The sequence below is a fragment of the Myotis lucifugus genome, unplaced genomic scaffold (assembly GCF_000147115.1).
Source record: "Myotis lucifugus unplaced genomic scaffold, Myoluc2.0 scaffold_247, whole genome shotgun sequence".
NCBI lineage: Eukaryota > Metazoa > Chordata > Mammalia > Chiroptera > Vespertilionidae > Myotis > Myotis lucifugus.
The window spans coordinates 1,539,029-1,555,664 of record NW_005871295.1 but is presented as its reverse complement, the minus strand read 5'-3'; the positions used below and the strand labels follow the sequence as shown (position 1 = coordinate 1,555,664).

Below are 16,636 nucleotides of genomic sequence, written 5' to 3'. Positions count from 1 at the left end.
CTAAATTGGAAAGGAAGAAGTAAAATGGTCATTATTTGCAGATGACATGACACTATATAGAAAAAAGCCTAAAGATTCCACCAAAAACCTATTAAAACTGATAATGAATTCAGTAAAGTAGCAGAATACAAAGTAATAATCCAAAATTGGTTCCATTTTTACACACCAATAACAAACTATCAGAAAGAGAAATTAAAAAAACAATCCTATTTACAATTGTATAAAAAAAATCTAGGATTAAATTTAACCAAGGAGGTAAAAGACCCATAGTCAGAAAATTTTAAGACATTGAGGAAAGAAATCGAAGAAAATACAAATAAATAAAAGCTTATATTGGGCTCATGGATAGGAAAAATTGACATTGGTAAAATGTCTATACTACCCAAAGCAATCTATAGATTAAGTGCAATTCCTATCAAGATATCAATGGTATGTTTCACAGAACTCAAACAAATAATCCTAAAATTTATATGGATCCACAAAAGACCCCAAACAGCCACAGCAATATTGAGAAAGAACAAAATTGGAGGTACCATGCTACCTGTTATCAAACTATACCTCAAGGCTACAGTCATCAAAACAGCATGGTACTGGTATAAAAACAGACATATAGATTAGAGAGCCCAGAAATGAACCCACACCTATATGGTCAATTAATATGGTCAATGCAAAGGAGGCAAGAACATACAATGGAATAAAGACAGTCTATTCAATAAATAGTGTTGGGAAAATTGGACAAATACATGCAAAAAAATGAAACTAGACTACCTTCTTACACTATATACAAAAATAAACTGAAAATGGATTAAAGATTTAAATGTAACACTGGAAACCATAAAACTCCTCAAAGAAAAAATAAACATAGGCCAGTGGTCGGCAAACTGCGGCTTGGCAAATCGCGGCTCGCGAGCCACATGCGGCTCTTTGGCCCCTTGAGTGTGGCTCTTCCACAAAATACCGACTCTCCCACAAAATACTGACTTCTGCGCATGGGTCACGAAGTTTCAATTGCACTGTACATGTGCGCCCGCACGTGGTATTTTGTTAGTGAGGATTTGGAGTAAAGGGAACGCTCATGCCTTGTTGGTGAGCTTGCAAATTGGTGCAGCCACTGTGGAAAACAGCATGGGGGGTCCTCAAAAAATTAAAAATAGAATTACCTTATGACTCAGCAATTCCACTTCTGGATATTTATCTGAAGAAATCCAAAACACTGTTTCAAAAGGATATATGCACCCCTATGTTTATTGCAGCATTGTTTACAATAGCCAAGATATGCAAGCAATCTAAGTGCCTATCAGTAGACAACTGGATAAAGATGTTATATGAATATGACTCAGCCATAAAAAAGGATGAAATCTTACTATTGCAACATGGATGGATCCAAAGGGTATTGCGCTGAGTCAAATAAGACAAAGACAAATACCATATAAGACTTCACTTCTATGTGGAATACAAAGCACAAAATAAATGAACAAACAAAACAGAGACAGATTCATGGATGCAGAGAACAAATTGATCCTGAGAGGGTATTGTGCTGAGTGAATTAAGACAGAAAAAGACAAATACCATATGATTTCACTTATATATGGAATATAAAGAACAAAATAAATGAACAAACAAAACAGAGACAGATTTATGGATGCAGAGAACAAACTGATAGCTGCCAGATGCGAGGGAAGTATGGGGACTGGGTGAAAAATTTGAAGGGATTAAGAAATACAAATTGGTAGTTATAAAACAGTCACTGTATGTAAAGTATAGTATAGGAAATATAGTTAATAATACTGTAATAACTATGGATGGTGCCAGGTGGGTACTAGACTTAAGGGGGGATCACTTCATAAATTATATAAATGTTTAATCATTATTCTATCCACTTGAAACTAAGATAAAATAATATTGAATGTCAATTGTTATAAATAATAAACTTAAAATAAAAACTGCCCTATGAAAAAAAAACACAAAAGGAAACCAAGGTCCATCGTGATTAGAGGATGTGACCAAGGTTGTTCACCCAGGAATCTCTCCATTTCAGAAGCAAACCTTCCAACAGTGAAGGACCAGGTTTTATACCTTCTTGTGAACACTACACTAATGCTCACAAGTTGATAAAGAGAAAAGAAAGAGGGTGGAGCTGAAAACTTCCCAAATTCAGCAAGAGACATAAATTTATAGATCCAAGATGCTGAACAAATTATTGGCACATGCATCAGTCTAGATTAATCTCCAAAGAAGTATGCTGAATGAAAAAAAAGCCAATCCCAAAAGGTTTCATGCTTCATGCTTACATTTATATGATGTTATTGAAATGACATAATCATAGAAATAGGGAACATATTAGCGGTTGTCAGGGGTTAAGGAAAGGGTGAGAGTGGGAAAGAAGTGTGTGTGACCATAATAGAGCACCATGAGGAACCTTAGATAATAGAAATGTTCTTCCCTTGACTGTATCACTGTCAATATTATGGTTGATCAATCAAACTCTTGCTCCCTTGCAAACACTAAGAGAGAAGTGGCATCTGTTGCTATATGCCACTGGGATTTTTGTTATGCAGCATCGCTGACTGACAGGGTGGGAAGTAGATTATGCAGCAGCAAGGTGAGTAGAGAGGGCGTGAAGTTTCCCCAAAGTGAGTGGCAATTTGCACTGCTGGAGACTGAAGAAAGGGGGCATTCCACAAAGAAGTCTCTTGAAAGCAGTGGAAAAGATTAGAAATGAGAGAACACCTACAATGGGAATCACCTCCTCCAGGAAAAGTTCTCATCTTACATTTCTTCTTTTAAAGTTGTAATGAATATATATGACAAAATTTATCATTTTACCATGTTTAGATATACAGTTCAGTGGCATTAGTACATTTACAATGTTGTACAACCATCATCATTATCCATCTCCAGAACTTTTTCAACATTCCAGCAGAAACTCTGTCTCATCAACATTAACTCCCCATTGCTCCTCTCCCAGCTCCTGGTAACCTCTGTTCTACTTTCTAAATCTATGCATTTGCCTCTTCTAAATCATTCATATAAATGGAATCATACAGTATTTATTCCTTTGAGTCTGGCTTATTTCACTCTCATGTTGAAGCATCTATCAGAATTTCATCCCCATTTAAGGCTGAATAACATTTATTGCATGTATATGTCACATTTTGCTTATCCAGTCATCTGTTTATATACACTTAAGTTGTTTACACTTTTGGCTGTCCTATATAATAATGATGTAATATGCAAATGTTCATTACACCGTGAAGCGTAATGACCGACCACATAACAACAGGATCACGGATCAGCAGGAGGGTGGGGTAGCAAGCTACAAGTGGGAGAATGGGGGGGCAGAGGGAGCTACAGGAGGGCAGCAGTGAGCTACTGGTTACAAGCTACAGGAGGGGGCAGGGCAGCAAGCTATAAGGGAGGGGCCAGGGGGAGCTACAGGAGGGCGGTGGTGAGCTATTGGTGCACAGATTCGTGCACAGGGCTACTAGTTGTGAATAATGCTGCTATAAACATGGGTATACAAATATCTCTTTGAGTCCCTGTTTCAATTCTCTTGGGGGTATGCCCAGAAGTGAAATTGCTTGCTATAAGGTAATATCATTGTATTTTTTTCTATGTTCACTTTATTAAGGAACCACGAAACTGTTGCCCACAGCAGCTACACCATTTTACATTCCCAGCAGCAGTGCACAAGGGTTTCAATTTCTTTACATCCTCATCTACCTGGGTTATTTTTCTGTGTTAATAACAGCCCACATCTCTATTACCCTTGATCCTTTCATTAAAATATAATAAATCAAGATAATTTTGTGCAGTGGTATTCCAACTAAAGAAGTCTGTGGTGTCCCTTGATATGTGGCAGCAACAGTATTCTCCGGAAAAGACTGAGTCCACAGTTTCCCGATGGGGACCAGCAGTGGAGGAAAGAGGACCTCGGAGTTCCTGGGAGTGGCTAGCAGATGGTGTGTTCAATGGAGCAACCACCTGGTAGGTGCCTGGATTGGAGAATGCATGGGAAGAAGCCTCCTTATGATCTAAATTAAGTGCCAGAGGGGAAGGAGAAACTGACATTTAGCAGCCATGTGTACGTTTATGCATATACCAGTAATTCTATATAAAGTGGGGCCTTGACTTAAGAGTTTAATTCGTTCCGAGACCGAGCTTGTTAAGGAGCTCGTTAACTCAAATTACTCTATCAACTCAATGCAAAAAATCGGCCGAGAGACAGCTGATATATCAAAAAACTCGTTAGTAGGGACACTCGTAAGTCAAGGCCCCACTGTACTTATTAAATTTAAAAGAAATATAATTTTATTTAAAATTTGCAGAATTGCTAACATTTATTTTAAAATTTCCTCAAAACAAGTGCTATTAGCCCTTAAAACAATGGTTCTCAACCTGTGGGTTGCGACCCCTTTGGGGGTCGAACAACCCTTTCACAGGGGTGGCCAAAAAAACCATCAGAAAACACATATATAATTACATATTGTTTTTGTGATTAATCACTACGCTTTAATTATGTTCAATTTGTAACAATGAAATTGGGGGTCACCACAACATGAGGAACTGTATTAAAATGTCGTGGCATTAGGAAGGTTGAGAACCACTGCCTTAAAAACTCTTTTTAAACCATTTTTTAAAAATAATTCTTTATTGTTGAAAGCATTACATATGTCCCCTTTTTTCCTCCATTGACCCCCTCCAGCTCACCCTCACCTCCCACCCCAGGCCTTTATGACCTTGTCTGTGGCCATGGGTTATGCATATATGTGCATACAAGGTCTTTGGTTGATTACCTCCCACCCACCCACCCTCCCCCACCTTCCCTCCATGCTTCCATGTCTCTGGATCCACTCTGTTCATCAGTTTATTTTGTTCATTAGATTCCACATATAAGTGAGATCATGTGATAATTGTCTTTCTCTGACTGACTTATTTCACTTAGCATGATACTCTCCAGGTCCCTGCATGCTGTCTCAAAGGGTAAGAGATCCTTCTTTTTTATTGCTGCATAGTATTCCATGGTGTAAATGTACCACAGCTTTTTATCCACTCATCTACTGATGGGCACCTGGGCTGTTCCAGATCTTAGCTATTGTAACTTGTCCTGCTATGAACATAGGGGTGCATACATTCTTTCTGATTGGTGTTTCAGGTGTCTTAGGTTATATTCCTAGAAGTGGGATCACTAGGTCAAATGGCGGTTCCATATTTAATTTTTTGAGGAAACTCCATATTGTTTTCCATAATGGCTGCACAAGTCTGCATTCCTGCCAGCAGTGTACTAGGGTTCCCTTTTCTCCACATCCTTGCCAGCATTTGTCATTAGTTGATTTTAAATCATTTTTTTAAATATCAAGTTTGTGCAAATACTCTAAAAATTTTGCTTGTACTAGTATCAAAGTATTTCTAATGAAAAATAGCTGTTCCCTTCCCTAACCCTACCTGCTCCCCAGCAGTCACTTTCAATGCTTTTGAGCTGTTGATTCTCATTTGTATTTCCTTACTTAAAAATTATATTCCTATACATCTATTTCTTGGTTTACTAATTTAAGACATTATCCAAACCTGTCTTTTATGGGAGGTAAAGATTTAGATGTTTTTTGATCTCCCCACATATACTTCTCTCCCTCATGCATTACATATCCTTCTTTTGACCTAATTTCTAAATGCATGATCTGTATTTCTAGTGATTTCTTTTGACTGTGAAATATGGTCCACTGCTGAGTCTAGTCTGTAAAATGATTATGTCTCTTCTTGTACATTTTGTCTTTCCTGAGGTCAATAACTACTTTGTGTTTTCATTTGATTAGTTTCCTTTGTCCGGCTAAATGTCCAAGTACTCCGACCGGTCTGTGAGACGGCAATCCGCGGTTCTTTGTTTTACCTCTGGAGACCTCTCCCCCACTCCCTCTCCCTCTTGCTTCAGTCTGGGCCTGATACCTGGCCATGACTTGGGGTATCCTCTCCCCATCTCTCCTGGCAGGAGCTCTGTTTCCTAGATCCCATGTCTTTTTCTGGCTTTGCTTCCTTTTTTGGTAGAAACACATTCTCAGACAACATCCTAAGAAAGTGTACATAGGAGGTAAACTTTTGGATCTTGTTTGAGAGAACGCCAGGCTGAAAATAACTTTTCTTCCAAATTTTCAAGGCTTTCACCCTTCTCTCTTCTGTGTTGTTAAGAAATTTATTTCTGATTCCAAATCATTGTATATGGCTTTTTTTTTCTTTCTAGAAATATTTAGGATTTTTCTTTGTTTTTAGTTATGTTAAAACTTCGTGAGGAAATGGTTCCTTTTTTACCTCTTAGATATTCAGTGGGCATTTCTATCTGAAGATGTGTGTTCTCAATTTCTGGGAATTTAAAAAATAATGTTATTTATTTTATTTCCCCCATCCTCTTCTCTATTCTGCCTTCCTGGGACTCATGTAGGTTGAACAGTGAACAGCCTGGATGGACCCTCTAATCTTCACCTTTCTCTACGCTTCCACCGCTTTGTCTACATAATTCTTCTGTTTAATTCTTCATACATTTAATTTCCAGACCGGCTTTCTTATTCTCTGATGACTCCTTTTCCATGGCATCCTCTGTTCCACACCTCCTCGTCCTGGCTCTAGCACCCTTTTTAAAGATCTTTAAAAGAACAGGATATTGGTTCTCACCTTGTGTTTGAAGTTTTTCCTCCTCTCTTCGTGGTCTCTGTTTCCTCTAAGTTCCTCTCCGCAGTTTGTTGGCTCCCATGTTGGAGGCCCCTCCGTATCATATTTAGGTTGAGACACTAAAGTGGCCTTTGAACCACGCTGGGCCTGAACCCTTTGTTGACTGGTGGCCTTCTCTGAAAATAACCAGATGGGGAAGGACCGCATTGCCAGCTATGGAGGGTTTCTCCCCCGTGGCTGGGCCTTTCCTGGGTGCTGCAGGCCAACCAGACAGTTTCTCATCAATGCCCTCGACACCCACTGCAGGCAGTTAGGTTGTTCTTCTTCCCTATGGCCACCGCTACTTCAGTCGCTTTCCATTTCCCAAAGATTTCTTGAAATCTCTGCTTCCTTGTCTCTTGTCTTCTGATCCCTTTACTGTCACTTTTTAAAAAATATGTTTTTAGTGACTTCAGAGAGAGGGATAGAGAGATAGAAACATCAATGATGAGAGAGAATCATTGATTGGTTGCCTCCTGCACACCCTCTACTGGGCATAGAGCCTGAAACCTGGGCATGGATTAACACATGTGGTTGATCTGCCATTTTAAACTGGGTGTCCTAATGTGATATAATAAAAAATATATATTTGGTCTTTGTTCCTGGTTCCTGACACAGTGCTCCCAAAAGCCTTATAATTTTCTTTTTCTAAAAGATATATTTATATTGATTTCAGAGAGGAAAGGAGAGGGGGAGAAAAGTAAAAACATCAATGATGAGAATCATTGATTGACTGCCTCATGCACGCCCTCTGCTGGGGAGCGAGTAAACAACCCAGGCATGTGCCCATGACTGGAATCGAATCCGGAACCCTTCAGTCTGTAGGCCGATGCTCTATCCACTGAGCCAAACCGGCTAGGGAAAGCCTTTTAATTTTCTGAGTGATGGGGTGAGAGGAGCATCTTTTATTGTAATATTTGTTCTTAACCCCCGGATCCTGATATAAGAGCTTCTAAGACCCTTGGAATCTCCAAAGTGATAAATGATGCTAATAAGATGACTGGAGGCTGAGACCCTAGAGAGTTTGCGAGCTGGTCACCAGAAAGACCAGCCTGTGGTAGAGGGTTGGAACTTTCAGCCCCATCCTCCCAACCACTTGAGAGGAGAGATGGCTGGAGCATTGGGCAATGACCTCATCAGTCATTCCCGTTTGATGAAACCTCCATAAATACCCTACACAATAGGGTTTAGAGGGCTTTCAGGAGGGTGGGCACATCGAGCTGCTGGGAAGGTGGCACACCCAGAAAAGGGCAGGGAGCTCCAGGTGGCCCTTCCTCGCCCTAGGCATCTCTCCCACTTGGCTGTCCCTGAGTTGTAACCTTTAAAATAAACCAGTATTAGTAAGTAAAGTGCTTTCCTGAGTTCTGTGAGTCATTCTAGCAAATTATTGAACCCAAGGAGGTGGTCGTGGTAACCCCGATTTACAGCCAGTCGGTCAGAAGTATGGGTGGCCCAGACCTGGAATTAGTGTCTGAAGCAGGAGTCGTCTCATGGGACCGAGTCCTTATCTGTGGGGTCTGTGTAACTCCAGGTAGTTGGTGTCGGAATTGAGTTCAATTGTAGGACACCTCACTGGTGTCCGGAAGGGTGAAGAATTAGCTGTCAGTGTGAGGAAAAACCTCATCTATTTGGTGTAATAGTGACATGTTTTGAGCAAAAAAATACCAAAGTAGTTGGTATGAAGAAGGAGATGCTGTTAGGTAGTAAAAACAGAACCTCAGCCCTAAGAATCTTTGAAAATATATACTCCCCTTGAGTTTAAAAAGAGAGTGTCTGAAAAATTACTAACTGGTGCTTTTCTTTATTTTTAAAAATTAACCAAATAAAAACATACAGATATGCTCCTCTTCAGTTTCAGAGTTTGAGTCCAGGCCATCCTTATATCTAGAGTTTTTAAAATATTGCTAAAGTAGTGTCAAAGTTTTTAAAATACTTGGACCACAAAAGTTTTCTATAACTTTTGTCTTTTTCTGGTGCTTTAAGTTGACCTTCTTTCTTCTTGTTGATCACAAAATTCATAGGCCTTCACCACATCAATTTACGTGTCCTAGTTGTACTCCCAGGCTCTGAATAGAACAACACCAGGCAATGTTGACAACTAGCTTCTCTGAGACTTGCCCCAAGGAGCCTTTGACTTTCCAAACTAAACCCTCTTTGGTCTGTTGCAGAACCATGGAACCGGTATCTGCCCATGGCCATCCTGGGTGAAGTCCACTCCTGCATCCTATATTACAGGTTCAGTTTCGGCTTTGCTAGGGCATAACCTACCATTGTTGTTTTTTAGAAAAGGCACTTGTGTTCTAAACCTTCTGAGATGTTGTTTGTCTAATAGTGTCTCTGGTAGGAAGTGTCACCCTTTGTTTTCTCACTCAGCACCCAGTCACGGCTGGCTCTCTGCTCACACTGTCCCTCTCTTTGGGGGATTTGCTTAGATGTTAAACATACTTTGAGATGTCTTCTCAGCCCTTCAGCCAACAACTCTGCCCACTCCCATCCCAGGCAAGACCCTTCCATCGCCAGGTAGGTTGGTTTATGCTGTGAGGTCCCATATCACCAATCAGACCAAGGGAGACAACCCCACCCACTCCGAAACAGTCTGCTTTCCTCCCAGATATTTGCTATTGGAATTGGGAGTAACGTCTATCTCTCCAATTCCTAAAGTGTGTAAGCTTCAAAGCTATGGGGCAGCTATAGTCTGTCCTAAATAAAGCAACAGAAAACTCCAGTCTGCTGAACGAGAGAGAGAATAATGAAGCAAACCCCAAAGTGAGAGAAGAAAGATGTCAAAAGACAGTTCTGGAAGCTATTTTAGAGTTTAATTTTTGACTCAAATCTGAAAAGGTAAAATCTGGGCGGAGATATAATAAAAACCTATTGAATTCTGAAGAAGGTGAAGAGATTCAACATCACTTTGCTTATCACATTTTATAATATAATTACTTGCTTGCCAACGTAAGACTGGAAAGAATTTTACTTTGTGGTTAAAAATATTTTTTTTAATAAAGCTAACTGGCATCTAGAAAAACAAGGAATACTAGTTTAGTCCCTACAATCAAAAATAAGAAGAGGGAACTCATTATCCTACAACCAGTTCAAACACAAAATTTCAGCAAACTTTTATTGGACACTTACTATATGCCCAGCCATCTGCTCAGCATTGGGGATACAAAAGTAAAAGGGACATGGCTCCTGCCTTTGAAGCTCATGGTCTCCAAGGGGGTCCAGGAGGCCAATAGCCGAGTGCACGGGGAAGGCAACGGCCAGATCACGATGGACCAAAAGTGGCAGCAGGGGATTCCCAGGAGGTGGCTCCACCATTTAGGCAAGAAGTGAGGAAGAATTGTTGTACTCAGAGTAGCAACACCCCTAAGGAAGAGGGCCCAGAGAGTAGGCAGATTCTGTAGGAGGTGGATTGAATGGGGGTGAGAGCAGGAGACAGTGTGGCTCCCATGAGTCTGGTTTGGGTGCCTCGATAGTTTCAAGACAGGGAAAACAAAGAGACCTGGGGGTTGGGGTGAGCTAACTTTGGTTAAGGAAGATGGGATTTATGACACGGTAGGACTGCCACGGAAGATCACAGGGTAAGAGCAAGCAGAATGCAGAGAGCAAGGGCAAAAGACAGAGCCTGGGGAAGTGACCCTCAGAGGCTAAGGAGACCGAGGGACAACAAGAGAGGAAGGGTGGGAACCAGGAGACTGCAAAAAGCAGAAGCCGCGGGAGGGGAGAGAGGAAAGGAAGGAGGGTCCTGGCACCCAATGCCTCCAAGAGGTCAGGTCCCATGCTTCACATCCCCCAAGGAGTACGGTCTACACAGATGCCTGCTGTCCCATTGTCATTATTCATAATGCTGCATCCCTATCATAAATCACGTACTCACCCGAGGAAGGACCGGGACTGAAACGTATATCATGAATGTGGCGCGATGAAGGCCACTGAGACTGACTACAGGTGGGATGGAAACCCGATTGCAGAGGGAGTGAACATTGGAGCAATGATCAGGGACGCTACTTCCAAGAAGCTGGCCATGAGGGGGCAGAGGTGGAACTGTGGCTAGAAAGGCCCAGCGTGCAGAGGGAAGGCTCTCTACCACCTGGGCTGGACAGACCTGGGCAAGTTGACCAGCTGATGGCAAAAGCCAGTCACGAAGAAGATGATAAAGACTGGGCACAATGGCCTCATTGTGTCATCTCAGAATAGAAGTAGCTAAGGTGGTGGGGGCAGGGATCAGGAGCACAGGTGTGGGGACTGGCCCTGGGCAGGAGTAGAGCCTCTATTTCACTCAGATGATGTTATAAGTGGAATGTTTGTGTCTCCCCAAAATTCGTATATTGAAGTTCTAACACCGAGTATGGCTGTATTCAGAGATGGGACCTATAAGGCGGTAATTAAGGTTAAATGAGGTCATATGAGTGGGGCCCTGATTTGATGGGATTTGTGTTCTAAGAGACAGCAGAGAGCTCACTCTCTATCTCTCTGTCTGCAGCTGCTCAAAGGAAAGGCCATGTGAGCACAAAGCAGCAATCTGCAAGCCGGGAATCGGGCTCTCCCCAGAATCCCACCATGCTGGCCCTGGATATCAGACTTCCAGTGTCCAGAACTGTGAGAAATGAGTGTCTGTTCCAGGCCCCTAGTCTGTGGCATTTGTTATGGCAGCCCAACCTGACTGAGAAACCTAAGAAGGAAGAGAACAGGGGAACAGGGGGCATAATTTAGACACACCTATAAGATATTGGTCAGAGGAAGTTCATCCACATAGTCTAGAGTCCACTGGTCGGCAAACTGCGGCTCACAAGCCACATGTGACTCTTTGGCCCCTTGAGTGTGGCTCTTCCACAAAATACCACTGTGGGTGCACACATACAGTGCAATTGAAACTTCGTGGCCCATGCGCAGAAGTCGGTATTTTGTGGAAGAGCCACACTCAAGGGGCCAAAGAGTCACATGTGGCTCACGAGCTGCAGTTTGCCGACCACTGGTCTAGACCAAGCATGTCAAACTCACGGCCCATTGACCGCATGCAGCCCACAACGAATATTTTTGCGGCCCAGCCAATATTACAAAATGTATGTAAGAAGCATTTTAATAAAAATTTCATAACTCAATTTTTACAATATCCTGTTATACATAATTATTAATAAGGAACTACAACGTTCGCTAATGACTGATTACTATAATCATGTTGCATTCATTTCCCTTACGCGCAGGCACACCATTTCTCTCCACTAATACCAGCAGTGAATATTTTAGCAGCCGATTGCCATGTCATTAGTCTTGGACTGACTTGTTTGGTGTGTGCAACAGGAAATATTTTGCTTTCAGAGAACAAGAAAAATAGGTTTATTTGCATTACACTTATTAATTTGTGCAGTTATTCAGCGTCTGGTAAGTTAATGTTCAAGAAAAAATATTAATTTTTATTAAAATGTTCTATTATTTTATGTTAACGATTGGTCTTTTATTTCAGCCCTTTGTATTCAGCATGTCCCTATCGAAATAAACCTACGTTTCTATGAAAATTGAAGCTTTCATTTTTTTGTGGCCCACATAAACTTAAACCTTGTTTATTTGGCCCATGTTAGCCTTTGAGTTTGACATGCTTGGTCTAGGCCAGCCGTGGGCAAACTACGGCCCGTGGGCCAGATCCGGCCCGTTTGAAATGAATAAAACTAAAAAAAAAAAAAAGACTGTACCCTTTTATGTAATGATGTTTACTTTGAATTTATATTAGTTCACACAAACACTCCATCTATGCTTTTGTTCCGGCCCTCCGGTCCAGTTTAAGAACCCATTGTGGCCCTTGAGTCAAAAAGTTTGCCCACCCCTGGTCTAGGCTCTCAGGAAATAGGAGGTAAACCTGTGTGTTGAAAAGGAAAGGGGAGGTGATAAGGTCAAGAATTTGAAAAGACACATAGACACCACCTCAGAGAGCCAGGGGGAGGGAACTGACGCTGGACGTGTGGGGATTCTGAAGACGTGGGAAACGTGGGATCCTGGCAGCACATGAGCTGATTGCAGATGGCCATCAGCCAGGGGCGTCCCTTCCCCATTTGCCCCTTGGAATCTGTCAGCCACAGAACAGTGTGGCTGGGTGGGCCAGGATACTCTCATTCTCTCAGGTCCACACAAAGGTTGAGCAGTCCTTTGTTTGTAGTAAGCAAGTAGATAGGATCTGGGTGTTATGGCTTTTACCTTGGGCTGCAGGCTGTCCCAGAGCCCGAGTGAAGGTCAGTGGTGAGAAACCCCAGCTTGCTAAGGGCAGGGAAGCAGGGACCAAGTCAGGGGTCACTGGAGGCGGCAGATCTGGTCATGGAGCTCTAATCCTGAATGTTAAATCTGGGCTTTCCACAGGAGTGCCAGGAAGAGGGCTGTGCCCTCCCTGGTCACGGGAGGTAATGATGGGGTGAGGCTAAGGGGACAAGGAGGGGGAGAGGAGCCCCAAAAAGGTGATGCCAAAGCCAAGAGGACTCCCCTAAACAGTCCAGGAAGTATACCTCCTGCTTGTTGATTTGGTGACCCCAAGCTCCTCTCTGGCTCCCTCAACAAAATGTTGTGTGTGTTTCAGTATTTGTTTTATGTTTTATAAAGCAACTAGAGGCCCGATGCACAAAATTCATGCAAGAGTAGGCCTTCCTTCCCCCAGCTGCCTGGACCAGCTTCCCTCTGGCACCCGGGACCTAGGCTTCCCTCCAGCCACCAGCAGGTACCCGGGACCCAGGCTTCCCTCACAGCCCCGGCTTCATCCAGAAGGTCATCCGGAAGGACATCCGGAAGGACAATCGGTCTAATTAGCATATTACGCTTTTATTATTATAGATTAGATTAAACTGAATTTAATGTCATTTTGAGGCTGGGGACAGAATTGTACAACAGCTCCTTGGGCACCAGGGAGCAGAGCAGCCTCTCTGGGGAGCAGACACAGCGCTGGTTCAGCACACGGTGTGAGTCCTCTCACTGCGTCCAGCGGGGCGACCTGAGCAAATGGCTTCGGTGTCCTCACTGCACTGGCCTGGGGGTTCTAGTGCTGGAAGTGAGCATTAAATCAGGGAGAGCTGGGAAGGACTTAGCAGACTACCTAGTGTGAAGTAAGTGCTCAACAAGGGAAGCCTTTACCAGCATCAGCATTCACATTAATTTTAGGGAGAGTAAAAATCTTATAGAAATCTACAATACTTCCTCAGAAAATCAGAAAGTGATTCTTCAGGTACACAAAACCCCAGGTGCCCTCCTCTGGAGAGTTCTCCATAGCCAGCCCTCAGGTGGCCTGGGCAGGCTTCCTAAAACCCTGCTCACAGACCCGCCCCTCCCCCAGGGCTGTCCTCCTCCAGGTCCAGAGGCACCACAGGAAGAGGCAGGACCACCATGTGCGGGAGGCTTCTATGCCAGAACCAGACTTGGAGTTTTTATGTTTCTGAGCTGTCAACTGGGGAAGGATAGACAGGAGGGGAAAGTGGGAAGGGAAGGAGTGAAAGGCCCGCTGAAACTTTTTTTCTGGCTTCGACATGGAGTTCAGTAGGTGTACCTGCTTCCGTCTCCAACTCAGATTCCCTGTCACCAACCCCACTGCCCGGAGTCCAACGTGCAACTACGATTATTCCTGTCAATGCATGGCCCCTGAAACTTGACAGCCTTTAAGGCAATGGTTCTCAGCCAGGGGCAATTTTGCACCCCCCCACCCCCCCCACCCCACCCCCGTCTCCCAGGAGCTTTGGAAATGTCTGAAGATGTTTCTGTTGTCACAACTTGGAAAAATGCTTCTAGGGGGTAGAGGCCAAGGATGCTGCTGAGCATCACGCAATTCACAGGACACACAACAAAGAATCATCCAACTGCCCTCTCTCCACCCATCATCCCTGCCCCATTATTCCACCCAGGCCAAGGGAGGCCATCGCTCTCTTTCTGGCACCGCGTGCTGAAATCCCAGGTAAAAGATCCAAGATTACAGTGTCAAAGTTAAAAAAAAAATACAGTGTCAAAGTTAAGAAACTGCGATTGAAGGAAAAAGGAGTCCCCCACACCCACTTAACTCACTAAGATTATCAAACTGGCAGCTTGCCATATGCCCTGGATTAAACACCCTAACTTGAATGACTAATTCTCCTTTGCCTGGTACATTTATGTACAAGTCTGTAAGCAGTGATTGCTTTCAAGATGTCATTCTTCATTACTTGTTCCTGTATGAAACTGCCACAGTTTAAGACAGTCCCTGTGGATATCATCATCATTTCATTCATTCATTCATTCATTCATTCAATACAAATCATCGAGCTCCCTCTTACACTGTAATGGGGTCTAGGGATAAAGGGTGAAGAAAACTAAGTCTCCGTGCTCAAGTTCAAAGTGTACGTATTGGGGACGAGGGGAGGACAGCTGTGCTAGTGAACAATTACAACACTGTCCTCATGAGATAGATACATGGGAGCGGGGGTAGCAAAGGGAGGTGTGCTCAGGGTTTCCTGTGGCAATCACTTTTTGGTTTCCACTTGCAAGGTTCCTTCTTGGCACCTCTGGAAAGGCAAGGGGGGGGGGAGTAGTAACAAGCAATTTGGCCTTAATGACCTCCCATTAGGAAGGTGCCTATGCTCTTATTCAAAGGAGAGACCCAAATGAATGAAGAATTGTTTGAATACCCTTACCTTTCAAAATCAAGTACCTGACCACTCAGTCACACAGAAGAAAAATAGAATTTCATAGACTGGGAAATATGCCAATCAATGTATGTTAATTCCACTCTTATTTATTAAAGGAGTTCTCTACCAAAAAGTTCTCTACCTTAGGTCTGAATAAGCCCATAAAATAACCAGAGGGCCAAAACTTCCAGGGAGCTATCTGGTAATAATACTAGGCAGTACCAGTGAGTGTATGACAAAGACATGTAAGGACAAGGGCTGTAATTGGCAGAGCCCGGGGAGGTTCCAGTCCCAGTCCTACCACTAACTTGAAGATCTGGGGCAGGTCCCTTCTCTCTGCAGTCTCAGTTTGCTCATCTGTAAAGGGAGGGAATGGGGCTAGAGCACAATGGAGCATCCTTCCAAGGCTCACTGAATACTTGAACCAAGTGAGGGCTCTCACTCCCCACCCCCCTGCTTATTCTTGAGATAATGTGGGGGGTCCCCTTGAGACTAAAATGTAGATTGAATCCCAGACCTGTTGATTTTTGGGGATAACCTCAACCTTACTGCAAATACTTAAGAAGGAGGCTGGGAGGGTCACAAAGGGGAAACTAGAGGCCTCCCCCACCCCTGGGCGCTGCCTAACAACACCCCTCTCGGCTGCATTTGGCTTTGAATTGTCCCCAGTGCCCAGGTGCTTCCCCCCAAATTGGGAGTTCACACTAAGGAGTGGGTGCTGTTGCTCTAGCTGAGGCTCCAGGTTACCAGGGAGATGGGGACAAAATCCCCAAATTCCACTCCTCCCAACTGCCACTGCTGGGATGCCATGGGCCTGCAGAAAGGTGGCATCTATGGCTTGTCAACACTCCCACCACTCAGGGAGCTGGGGTTTTCCGTAGGATCCAACAGGAGAGGACTACAAGAGGGCAAGGTCATTGGGCACCAGCAAGGACTTGCCCAGGACAGAGATTAGAGAGTCTAAACGGGGTCCCCAAGTGCTGTTCCTGGGGAATTTCTTGGGACAGAAGCCTTGGAGGCCAGTCTGGAATGTTGGTGGAAAGAAATAGCTCTGAAATCTGGCCCCCTCACCCCTACCTCTACCCCTCCGCCTCCCCATTCCTTCCACCAGTCTGGGTGCAGCCACTCTCTCCTTCACAAATCCCACAGGGAGAGCCTCTGCGATTCCCAGGAGTTTCTGTGGGAAAGAACAACCAGCTTCCCACTCTGCGGCCTTCTGCTTTCCTTCCAGCTCCTCCCTGGACCTGGTTTGGGGAGAGCGGCTGCTCCCAGGAGTCCCCCAGGCACGCAGACATTAGGGAGCCAAATCC

General features: G+C 43.7%; 1 protein-coding gene across 1 annotated transcript in view; it reads right to left on the bottom strand.

Annotated features, from left to right (window-relative positions):
* Positions 1-16,636, bottom strand: part of SCTR (secretin receptor) — a 77,367-nt gene that overhangs the window by 60,168 nt on the left and 563 nt on the right. The window lies entirely within an intron of this gene.